A 12,958-nucleotide genomic window follows, 5' to 3' on the forward strand; every position below is an offset into this window, starting at 1 on the left:
CACGCACCACGTGGGGCGTCCCGGCGGCGGCCGGGGCCCCAGACTACAACGCCCAGAATGCACGCGCCGCCGCCGTGGCCGGCCCTCCTGCGGCTCCGCCCCCCGCGGTGGGGTTGTGGGAGCGTTGCATGATGGGATTCGTAGTCCAAGGGGAGGTGAGTCGTTTCAATCTCTAGGGCTTTTTTTACAGCGATGTCGCTAGAGTCTGATTTGGGCTAGAAACTTAACCAAAGAAATTCAAGTGTGAGGGAGGCTAGTTTGTATTAGAATCACATTTTGCGCCACTTCCGAACTCCAGAGTTTAAAGGGCATTATCGTTATCGAAAAAAGTCGAAGTATTGGTCAACAGCTCACAGACTATTACTTGGTGTATTCTTGTTCACAGTCTGATAAGGGCTGCACGATGATAGCGACGTGCTGACACACATTACAAACATCAGTAAAAGTGAGTCAGTGAGGAGTGGCCACGCTACTCCTGAAGAGTATCACTCTTGTGACAGACGACCATCCCAATGCATCCCATCCTTTCAGAGGGGACGTTATTTTGAGTATGACCTCTGCACCACTGCCCATACGAACAGCAATTTTTAGCCATGATTACAGCAATGGATCTAAATCTATGGAAACCGTTGATAATTTTAAGGTAGGAAAGGTGTCAGCTGGCGGAGTCCTGATATCTTGATAATAATCCCTCATGTTATTTTATCCCCCTTATTTAGACGTCTGTTTTTCATTTTTTGATTTTATATTAATTTTGTATTTATATTTATTTTACTTTTCCCAATTGCTATCGTTTCCACGAAAGCTCCCCACCTCCCAAAGGACATATAATCTCTCCCACTTTTAACCTCCATCGCACATTTTTTTCACTTTTCCTGTGGTACTCATCAAATTCTGTTTTGTCTTTTATTTCCTCTCCCTTGCGCGATTATAAATTCCTATAAGAAGTAATATTTGCATCTTCCATAACACCTAGTATCATGGCTTGATTTTGGTGCACAGTAGACATTTGTTGAATTAATGAGTAAGGATGTTTGTGTCAAAAATATCTATGTACAAATGATGACCGTGATACCATTTTATGAAAACTCCTCAGAAGGGCTCTTATACAGATTTCCCTGGAGAAAATAGTGACTTCACCGCTGGTTTAAACAAAGTTGTTTTTCCTAGTACATCAAATAATTAGTGTTTAAGCACACTGACCGGTTAGGTGGGCCTGGGTTTGAATCTTGATGTACCATTTATTAGCAGTGTGTCCCTGGACCCTCAATTCCTTTCTTTGCAAAACGGAGATATAAAAGACCTCAGCTTAGAGTAAGTGCACCAGAAAATTAAGCTTTCATGAATGGGGCGTTATATGTTTCCACTCAGTGATGTCAACTGGGTGATTCTCTAGCAGGACTGCTCCTTTGCATAGTTACAGAATTCAATTTTTGTTCCTAAATATGGATTTAGAATAGACTCTTCCTGAAACATACATATTTTGTATTTCTTCAGTGCTGTGTCTTTTTGTCCAAGTGATCTTGAGAAACCCAACCACCACGCTAGAGAAAAGGTTGTGAAGAAGCATGAGACTGGGCTTGCCTCACCCCACCCCTGCACCTGTCTCCCACAGCCCCTGCACATGATGTTCCTGAACCCTGAAGGTCTCAGCCTTCTTAAACTGTACTTTTGACTACTGCTTTGACTCTGTCCACCCTGTGGATGAAGATAAGACCTCCCCATGAAGAAACTGAGTGTTTTTTAAAAATAAAAATTGTATGGATTTAAGAGGTACGACGTGATGTTTTGATACACATATACATAGTGAAATGATTACTATAGTCAAGCTAACTAACAGTGTTCTTACTATGAGTAATCCCGGGACAGAAAAAGACGCCAGCCTTGGACCAGGGAAGAGAAAGGCTTGCTTTGCTCTCTGCAGCTATGGTGTGAGTTAGGGGTCTGGACTCCAGGTCGGGGGCACATGATGGTGTGAGGTAAGCTGGCCCCTTAAAGGAGCATCAGGATGGAGAGCAAAGGACGAGAGAGCCACTAGGGCCCCTTAAAGGGGAGCTTGGCGAATGTGTTAGGAGCAGTAATATCTAATATCCAGCTTGAGGTTTTTCTTTTCCGTGTGGTAATTCCATTTCTATTATCCCCGAGATATCAGCTGGGTCTTACCTGTGGAGCCTGTGTCATCCAGGCTTGGAGGAAAGGAAAGGGCAGCAGCCGGAGACTCAATTACGGGAGATAAGAAGTAGCCTGCAGAGCCAAAGCAATGAACTGGGAAGCCCTTGGGGCACATGCTTGTAATCCAAAAACTTGAGGGAGGGAACCTGGTTTTGGAAAGGGTTTCCTGTGGATCAGGGGACCCCAACCCCCAGGCCATGGAGTGGAACCCCGTGGCCTGTTAGGAACCAGGGCAGGTGAGCAGAGCTTCATCTGTATTTACAGCCGCTCCCCATTGCTCGCGTTACCACCTGAGCTCCGCCTCCTGTCAGATCAGCAGTGGCTTTAGATTCTCTTAGGAGCGTGAACCCTACTGGGAACTGCGCATGCGAGGGACCTAGGTTGCACGCTCCTTATGAGAATCAAACGCCTGATGATCTGAGGCGGAGCTGAGGCAGTGAGGTTAGTGCTGGGGAGCGGCTATGAATACAGATTATCATTAGCAGAGAGGTTTGACTGCACAGAGACCATAATAAATCACTTGCTTGCAGACTCATATCAGTGAGTGGCAAGTGACAATTAAGCTGCATCTTACGGAGTAGACTGGACATAAGCAACACACTTCGGGTGTCACTGTCTCCCGTCACCCCCAGATGGGACCAGCTAGTTGCAGGAAAACAAGCCCAGGGCTCCCACTGATTCTGCATTATGGTGAGTTGTATAATTATTTCATTATATATTACAATGTAATAAGAACAGAAATAAAGTGCACAACTCACCATAATGCACTTGAATCATCCCGAAACCATCCCCACCGCCGTCCGTGGAAAACTTGTCTTCCATGAAACCGGTCTCTGGTGCCAAAAAGGTTGGGGACCCTGCTGTAGATCAAAGAATCAGGTTCAGACTTAACTGTTATTTGATTGAATTGAACACATCAGGGACCTAAGAGCTGCTGTTTCAGTTTGATTTTCAGCCTCCGGTCATCCTGACATCATGTCTCTTTGCTCCACGATGACCTCCAGTGACACTGTAGAGTCTATGACCCTCGTTGGTCCATGTCCCAGACAATGCGCAAATCACGCTCATGCTTCTTTTCTTAAAATGTGGTTCTTTTCATTCTAAATTTAACATCTCCAGTCTAAACATGCCTCTCAGACACCAGCCCCACATTTCCACTGCCTCCTGTTCAGCCTCAGGGGATAATGTGCTGTCATCACAAACTTAAAATTTCTGAAACTGAACATACCATACTGTGTCCTGAACCTCCCAATTCCCCAGCACAGTGATGCCAGTAGACAGACATTCTGTGGTTTTCCTGCCAACCCTACGAGCTCAGGCCTTCATTAGCTGCTCAGTGTGCTTCGTGCTCATGCCAAGTATACCTTTGTCTGTCCAATCCTCAAAGGCTGGATGCTTCCTCATACCATCTCTGACCTTTGCGGGCCTACCCATCCTCCAAGATACAGCTCAAATGCCTAAGTTAGTCATGCAGCCTTTCCTGGTTCTTACAACTGAATATGAACTTTCTCTACCGTGAACTCCTACCCCAGCCCTGGCACCATTGCACTTTCTTTGTAACTCACATAGAAACATCACAGCTACCTTGTATTGTAGTCATTTATTTTATGTACTTAAAAAAAAAAAACTTTCCTTTAATAAACACCTTAATGACTGAGTCTGTAACTTATCTTGTGGCTCTCCCCGCAGTGCCCAGGACATAGTCTGCATAATTATTTAGAATTAGAATGTGTTTCACTGGCTTGGTTTCTATAAAGATTGAAGTGGACCTTAATAATAATAAAAGGGGGGGCGGTCATTTGAAACCATTTGGCATTTTTCCTCAGTCCTGCCTCTGAACATGTACTTTTTTGCAGCATGCAGAAGGATTTGGTGCTTCGTGATATATGAACGTAAGAGTCCTACTGGGTCTTCTCAGTGTTGATCGCTTGCTGTCTCTACAACTTTTAATTCCGTTTTCTCACTCAGTATCAAAGTGTGATTTAAACGGAAAATATCTGCTCTCCCATCCTGCAGGTAGAATACTCATCACCTTTATTATCGAAAAGCACATATGAAGCATCTATATTTGAGTGTAGTGTTAGACACAAGAAATAGCAAGTTAAATGAATCAACGCTCTAGTCTTATAATTTTTCAAAGAAAATACTGATGCAAAAAGTCTCTCAACTAACTCTATAAGCATCCAGAATTTAATTTAGACCTTAGAAACAGTCAGAACCAAAAAAACACTTTCATAAATAACTTCCTTTCTCCCCTTCATCATGTGAATGTCATTTGTTCTCACAGAGTCATTTGCTCCACATGACTCGACACATGACCACTCACAGTTGCTGAATTTGATGTAAGATGCCTGTCATTAGAGAATAATTGATTCTGCTTCTCAATTCCAGTTCTGAAAATCCCAGGAAGGGCTCTGGACCAACTAGGTTAGGGGCCCATCCTGGACCAGTGAAGTGTGGCCACAGAGGCAGGGTCATATAAGAATATGAGAGTGCCTTCATTTGGAGGGATGAGGAAGAAGGGGGTGGGGAGCTCACAGGAGAAGGGAGAAAGCTCGAAGTACCACAAAGAAGTAAAACAGGGCAATGAGATGGAAAGTGGGGCCGGGAGGAGATACTTAAATTGGGTGGATGGCCAAAGACGCTCTGAGATGAGGCTTCAGCTGAGATCTGAGTGATGAGAAGCAAAAGCTGCTAAGGGGAGGGAGCAAAGTGGTCCAGGTGGATGGACCAGAGGGACAGCGGATGCAAAGGCCTTGAGCTGGGAGCTGGGGAGCAGAAAGAAGGCTTGTGTGATAGGAGTGTCATGAGTGAGGGGGGAGGTTGTGTGAGATAAGGACAAAGAGGTGGGCAGGCGCAAGGTTATAGAGCCTTTTAACCCACTTCCCCGCTCAGCAGTCAATCTCACACTTCCTTACATTGCCTGGGAGAGCTCTCAAAGGGCAAAGGTAAAAGCATAAGGTCTCTTGAAGCCTGAGCTCTAGAACTCACACAACATCACTTCTACCACATTTTGTTGGTGAAAGCAAGACTCAAGACCAGCCCAGATTCAAAGGGTGGGCAAGTAGACTCCACCTCTTGTTAGTAGGAAGTGCAAAATATCATCCATGCCTTTCAGTCTACCCAGGCACAGATGCATATGAATCTGTAGATTTGGTGCAAGTAGTTCCTTTTCAGATGGCTTTGGCTTTCTCTGGAAGGTAAAAGAAAAGTTCACCTGCTATGAATGAGCAGAGGGGTGGAAGGAGAGAAAGCAATGGTTTCATATCTGAAAAGACTGTGGGTTGAAAACAATCTTTGGGCAGAATCCGAGAGATAGCTGGCAGATCATCGTAGGACTTCTAGCCAATGTCAAGGGCCCGTTTGCAGGTGCAGCAATGCATTGTATCAACATCCATCTGCCTTGTTGTGAGATTTTCATCACCAGCACTCAACAGCCCAGGTGGAGACCGGGAAAAGACAGATGTTGGATTCATCCGGGGTTAGGGCCCTGCCAGCTGGGTATGATGAAAAGAAGATGAGGGGCGGAGAGTGAGCATTATTGGCAGCAGAGTAGTTAAAATAACAGACCATGACATTAAGCTGGGTAAGGAGGAAAATGAAGACAGGATTTCCCCTCATATCCTAATACTAGCTTGAAGTTTTTAATTTAATTTTTTGCAAAGTAATTTTTAAAATAAATACCTACCCTCATTCCTTGCTCCATTAATATCTGTGAATGGAGCCAAGAACCTTCCATCAAATACATACTAAATAAAACAGACAACTGAAAAAATAATATAACAGGTTAAAAATGATATCTCCTTTTCTTAGCTAAGGGATTCCCATTCCAGTGACCGGTAAGACCATCCCAAACTGAAAATCTCTCCCATTTGTTGATGACGAATTCTGCTCTCATGTTCTGTAAGTATTAAAGAAAGCTTACCTCTTTAAATTGATATTCAGTACTATAATCTTGTCCTTTTTTCCTCTACTGGGCACCTGTTTTTCTTGAATAAGCATATGACTTTAATTTTCAGTTCAAAATATACTTTGCCACACAACAGCGTAGCAAGTAATCTCTAGAACACCATTCAGGTTTGTGTTCAGTTTTTCAAGGTGTAACATTACGCTGGCTTCTCTTCTCATTCCAGTATGTTTCACCTTCCAGGTAACTGGACTATGTTACTCAGACCCAATCACGAGAAAAGCTGAGTCTTTTCTGGCTGGTTTCTATGCAAAAATGGATCTCCTGTGAGCCACAGAGCTCTCTTTCTATCGAACATAAACATGGTTAGGTCACCTCTGCAACCACCTGATACTTGATACCTGAGGTTATTTGTTTCCGTGCAACTCCATGCCCAGAACCTCTGGGACTTTTTCACCCTTTGTAGCCCTTCCCCCTTACCAGCCAAGGTCAAGTTCCATCAGATATTGTCCTTCTTGCTCTGAAACCCTACATCCTGTTTAAATTTTAAAATGCTGTTTTATTTACATCATTACTCTGCTCAGAAATCTTCAAGGACACTGTGTGACCTTTCATCACCTACAGCATAAAGTTCAAACTCCTTCATCTAATATTCCAGCCTCTGTATTTACTTTAGCCTGACATGAAAATACCTTAAGGCAGCTTGCAACAGAAACGTTAGAATTAGATTAATTAGCTCCACATAGCTAAGTTTCGCACAATCTGAGCTCTTCTGTTATCTCTAGTACAGTTCTAGCCAGTTTCTCCTGTGCTGCTTCCCATCCAATAAAACAGTGGTTCTCGACCTTTGGTGTCCACTGGAAACACCTGGTGAATCACCCTAGCAATTCTGGTGTAATTGATCTGGGCTACAGCTGGGTGTTGGGATTCTTAAAGCTCCCTGGTTATCCTAATGAGCGTTCAAGGTTGAGAACCGCTACATTAGGACAAGTTTATTGATTCTCCCTGAAACATTCGTCATTCCCCTCCTTCCCTTCCCACACTCCCCCTTTCTTCTTTACTTCTCTAAACCCTACCCCCTCTTTGATATCCAACTCAGGTCCTGCTGGGATCTTAACTTATCACCCAATGCCAATACATTCCCATAGCAATACCCTGTTTACACTTATTTGGCACTTTGCATATACTTCTTTTTGTGTGTTTATCCTGTCTCTTCAATGGGATTCTAAGGTGTAGAAGGACAGGGCCTGCATTTTGTAGCTCTTTTTGTCCCCAGAACCTAACACAGTGCCTTTCAAACTAGGTACCATTGTGTGATTTATGGGAGTCGGTGATGGTAATGACGATAATGATGATGATGGTGATGTTGGTGATGGTGATGATGATGACCGTGATGGTGATGATGATGGTGGTGGTGATGACGGTGATGGTGATGACGATAATGAGGATGATGGTGATGATGGTGGTGGTGACGATGATGATGGAGATGGAGATGGTGATGTTGGTGATGGTGATGGTGATGATGATGATGGTGATGATAGTGTTGATGGTGTAGCAGATGCCAAGTCAATGCTCTGACCATATCCGTTCAGATTTCTTTCTCTCTTTGTGGAGCTACCACCCTTAGGCTACTGGAACGCCTTTTCACACACAAAACTGAAGTTCTGGGAATTAAGCCTACCCCCACCTTAGTGACTGTGAGTGCAAGTATGAATACTCCAGCTCTCATGACCTCTGATTGGGACCACACTGGGGTAACCTGCACTGTCTCCTGTGTCCCGCTGAATTTAGGTCCAAACTGGTATTAAACCCTGACTTAGGCTTCTTTTTTCCCCAATTCTACTCCCTCACTCCCTTACTGGTGTTTCCTGGGAACACTTCCTAAATCATTTTCACATGAATCCTTGCCTAAGGTTCTGCTTTTTTGGGTGTAGGAGGGAGCCAACCTAGGACAGATGATAATAATATAATAGTAACAGCAGCTAATATTTATAGAATATTTTCTACATGCAAGGCATTAACTCATTTAATCCTCAGAATTAGGTAGGTACTATGGTTATACTCATTTTACAGATTAGGAAATTGAGGCATGCAGAGACTTAGTAATTTGCAAAAGGTCACACAGATAACCAAAGAAGGAACTGAAAAAAGAAAAGGATAAACCTACAGGTCAGGCACAGTAGGGGATCAAATAAAATGAAAAACGAATTTCAATCAATTACCACTTAAGCTTTATGGGCAATTTAGAAACTAGACCATCATGTATAATAGTATCAGTTATGGCCTTGGGACCAGCTGCCTCAGCAGGGACTGTAGTTTGGCCCATCACCCTCCTCTTATAAAATTTCCCAGAAATTGTGGCTAATAAGAATTCTGGAGAAACTGTGCTTAGATGGAGTACCTTTATGCAAAAAGCAAGCGATCTAAACATTGCGAAGGTGGAAGACAGCGCCCTGCCCAAACCCACTTATAAGCTAGTGCATCTGTACCCCAGCTGCTGTGAGCATTGGATAACCATTCCAGATGCCACCTTCTCTAGAGAATTGTCCTCCTGCATCGAAGACCTCATCCAGGGGTAATGGGGGTACAAAAAGCTGGCCTTCTTGGATAACACTTGCTGGTGAATTGTGTGGGATCAGCTGAGGCTCATTCTTACTTCCTTGTCTTCCTGGCCAATCCTGCTTCCTTCACTCGCCTTTTCCAGAGAGCACTCCCCTCATAAAATCGCTTGAACAAGAATCCTTGTTTCAGGCTCTGTTTCTAGAGAACCTGACCCAAGACAGCCTCTGGCCGAACTGGATAGGTGAGATTGATGAGAATGACATTGGGTACTTTTGACCTCCTTGCTCAACCTCCATTCTTCCCTTCCTCTGGTGTGCCGTCTTGGATAAAGCCTGGAACACTAAAAATGACATTACCCAGGCTTTCGTGCAACCACAGTTCTGGAGGCAAATTAGGTTCTGCCAGTTAAAAGTGTTCAACAAGATGTGGAAAACTGAGCTGAAGCAGAAGCTGTATTTCTACCCGCTTTGGGCTGTTTTCCTGATGGTAAGCAAGGCTCTGGAGTGAGGATTTTCTGCAGTAGTGATTCAGCATGGTTACCGGCTTTGACGGTGTTAAGAGATAACCCGTGGCTCTGGGAACAGAGGATTTCTGCTGTTGGCTTCCAGATTGCTGTATCACAGCAGCTGATGCCGGACATTCCTGAACTCAGGACTCCAGTGGCCACCTCAGAGGTGGTAGCTCTCCTCTGAGGTCGGTCCTGAACGTATGTGGGAGTTGGTCTGAGGCTCAACCCACAGCCCACACTCCTCTGTCCATTGCAATGATTTTGTAGGTGCCTAATTCCCTGTAATAAATACCTTTCTGCTTTAAAAACGCAGAGTGATTTTTGCATCCTGCCTTGAATCCTGGCTGATTCAGAGGAAGAATTTTTAGCTGCAAGAACCCCAGTAAAATAACCTAATTAAAGACAGAGAATGATGTAAGGACATAGGAGAATCACACAGACCCATTTGTTGACGAAGTAACGGAGCCCCTTGGGAACTGGCAAGCTCTCTGTTCCTTTTCTAATTACTGTTTACTTGCTCATGGCCGCCATCTGAGCGGTCTTAGCCTTTTCGTCTCTATGACCTTTCAGTTCTTTTACTCACAGTTAACTGACAAAATCTCCATGACATAATTCCAAATTCCTAGAAAATTCTGGAACATGTACCTTATCTCAAATAGCCGTGGCCAGAGAGGCGGGGTCCCATGGTCTGGAGTGGCTCCTTCCAAGCAGCTGGCAGGTCCTCTGAAAGGAAGTGATGGACATTTCTAGAACACAGGTTTAGGAGCTTGGGTGCTCCATTTCCCTGGGCGCATGCTTCTATCTGCAAGAATTTCTGATAGAGTAAAACTCTAAGCGGTTGATGTAGGGAGCGCATTAGTTTGCTAGGGCTGCCATAACAAAACACCATAGACTGAACGGCTTAAACAACAGAAATTTATTTCTCACTCTTCCGGAGGTTGGAAGTCCAAGATCAAGCTGTCAGCAGGTTTAGTTTCTTCTGAGGCCTCTCTCCTAATCTTGCAGACGGCTGCCTCCTTGCTGTGCCTGTACATGGCCTTTCCTCTGTGTGCACACATCCCTGGTATCTTTTCACGTGTCCAGATTTCTTCTTCATATAAGGACACCGGTCAGATAGGATTAGAACTCACCCTAATAGCCTCATTTTAACTTAATTAACACTTTAAGGCCCTATCTCCAAATTAAGTCACATTCTGAGATGGGGGCGGGGGGAGATTAGGGTTTCAAAATATGAGTGGAGGGGCACATTCAACCCATGACAGGGGGTGTCCTTCAAGGTGGTTTTCATATGCAGAAAAAGGCTATTAAGAAGTTTCTCTTTAGGAATGGAGCACTGACCCAGGCTGCAATGTGGATGGCCCTTCAAAACAGTGCTAAGTGAAAGAAGCCAGGTGTAAAAGGCTGCTCTTGCATGATTCCATCTATAGGAAATGTCCTATAGGCAAATGCACAGAGACAGAAAGTGTCTTAGTGACTACCAGGGGCTGGGAGTGGGGGTGGGAAGGAATGGGATGATTGCTAATGGGTGTGAGACTTCTTTCAGGGGTTATGAAAATATTCCAAAGTTAGATTGTGGTGATGACTGCACAACTGTGCATATAGTAAAAATCACTGAATTGTACCCTTTAAATGGGTGAATTTTATGGTATGTGAATTATAGCTCAATAAAGCTCTTTTAAAGAAATATTTTAAGAGGAAATTTAAAAAATACTCTTTTAAAAAATCTTTGCTTTAAACAGTTAATATTCAACTTCTCAAATTCCAATTCAATGCCCTACTTAAACCTTAGGCTTTTAAATCTAGTTTACAGCTCTCATTATTCTAGTAATAAGTAAACTTTAACAGTCATTTGGAATTAGACTTTGACTAAATTTAGATCTCATTCACATACTTATTTAATTAATCATCTTCAAACAAACATTTTAAACTGTTTATAAATGTAATATTTTTTCATTCATAAGTACTTCAAATGTTGGATTTAATGTCCTCCTGAATCCATAAGTACTTCAAATGTTGGATTTAATGTCTTCCTGAATCCTTAAATAATAATCTTAAAATTAATCAGAAAACAATATGATGAGCCTAAATTTCTCTTAGCTGTTCTTATACTGTCCACAAACTTATTAAGATTTCAACTTAAGGGAATTCCCTGGTGGTCCAGTGGTTAGAACTCGGGGCTTTCACTGCCGTGGGCCTGGGTTCAATCCCTGGTGGGGGAATTAAGATCCTGCAAGCCAGGCAGCACGGCAAAAAAAAAAAAAAAAAGATTTAAACATAAAAGTCCAAATCAACATCTCAGTTTGGATTTTAAATTTTAATTAAGGCTGTCATTCTAAGAAGCCAAAATCACTTAAACACTATAAGTACATAAAATAGCAAATATACAGAAAATCCTTTTTAATGTTATGGTTTTAATTCTTTTATACCTTTTTATTCTTCATTGTAAAAAGTCCTGGAGTTAAAAGATGCCTACACACTAAAAAGGCCAGGTAGCATCCCAGTAAACGAGATAATTAGACCAAAGATTTTGGCAGGTTATGAGAGCTGGAAATACAGATATCCAGAATGATCCATCTCTCTGTCCCAATTATCATATGTAGAACCCTTTTATAGTCACTTTGTCTTGGGCTACAAAATTGAAGCAAGGTATTGAATTCAAGTTCCATACATTACCTGACTATCTATCCACAGAAATCTGCAGCCTCCCATCAGGTAAATCACTTGATTAGACTTTATATTTTTTGACTCTTAGGATATATGCACGTCTTTTCGGTTTAACGTTTTAAAGTATTTGCACTTGATGGCGTATTACACTCATTACAACTCGTATAGGTATTTAAAATGATTTCTGCTTGAATTTTGGATATCTCACATGTGAGTTTCTCAGACGTGTACTCAGAATTCCTGAGGTCATTGTACTAACATGCATTAATCCTGTTTGTAACAAGTTTGCATTTTTCTCTGCTCATCCACGCGGTTGGCTGAGGGGCATTTTGTGCCAGGTGCCATGCTGAGCTCTGGGACTCTAAAAATGAATAAATCCATTTGTTTGAACTGAAGGAGTTTGGACTCTTAGATGGGAGAGAACTATAAATGAACAGAAAATCATTGTAGGTACTCGTTCAGTGGCTGTCTTTTTCCATTCAAAAGGAGGGCACGGGCCTGGTTTGTCTTATCTTCTGCTGTTATCATTAGCACCTAATTCCTAGTGGCACCCAGTAAATATTTGTTAAGTAAATGAGTAAGTGCTAAAATAGTTATACAGAGGAAGCTATGGGAGCCACCGTACTAGGGACATGGGCCTAGTTTTATGCGTGGCTGGAGGTTGGGGTTAGAGTGCCACTTCAGAGGTATCAGAAAAAAATGCCTTGACCATGAGATATGACATGAGTCCTGGGAGATAAAGGAAATTAGGTAAAAGTGGGGTTGGGGGTTGCTTAATTGAACTTCAAGTAGTTCCAGAATGCCAAGAAGCGCCCAGTCTGTAGTGGTATACAGCAGAGATATCGTGACGGGCCTTGAAGACTGCATCATTTATATATTTCCATTTTAGTATCTATAACAATATGCCGATTTTTAAATAATCTTGTCCCTTCTACCCCTATTACACTGGTAGCTCATGGATGCTAAAGTTTGTTACCCAGGCGCTAAGCATGAGGGCTGGGATAGATTAGCTCCTCCAAAGTTAAGGCAGGAATGAATGAGTGAATGAATGAATGAATGAACGAACGAACGAATGAAGAATCACAGCACGGTGAGCACCGTGCAATGATTAAATCTTCTAGAGGGTAGGGAAGTCGGGCAGCCTA

Source organism: Balaenoptera acutorostrata, chromosome 18 (assembly GCF_949987535.1).
Source record: "Balaenoptera acutorostrata chromosome 18, mBalAcu1.1, whole genome shotgun sequence".
NCBI lineage: Eukaryota > Metazoa > Chordata > Mammalia > Artiodactyla > Balaenopteridae > Balaenoptera > Balaenoptera acutorostrata.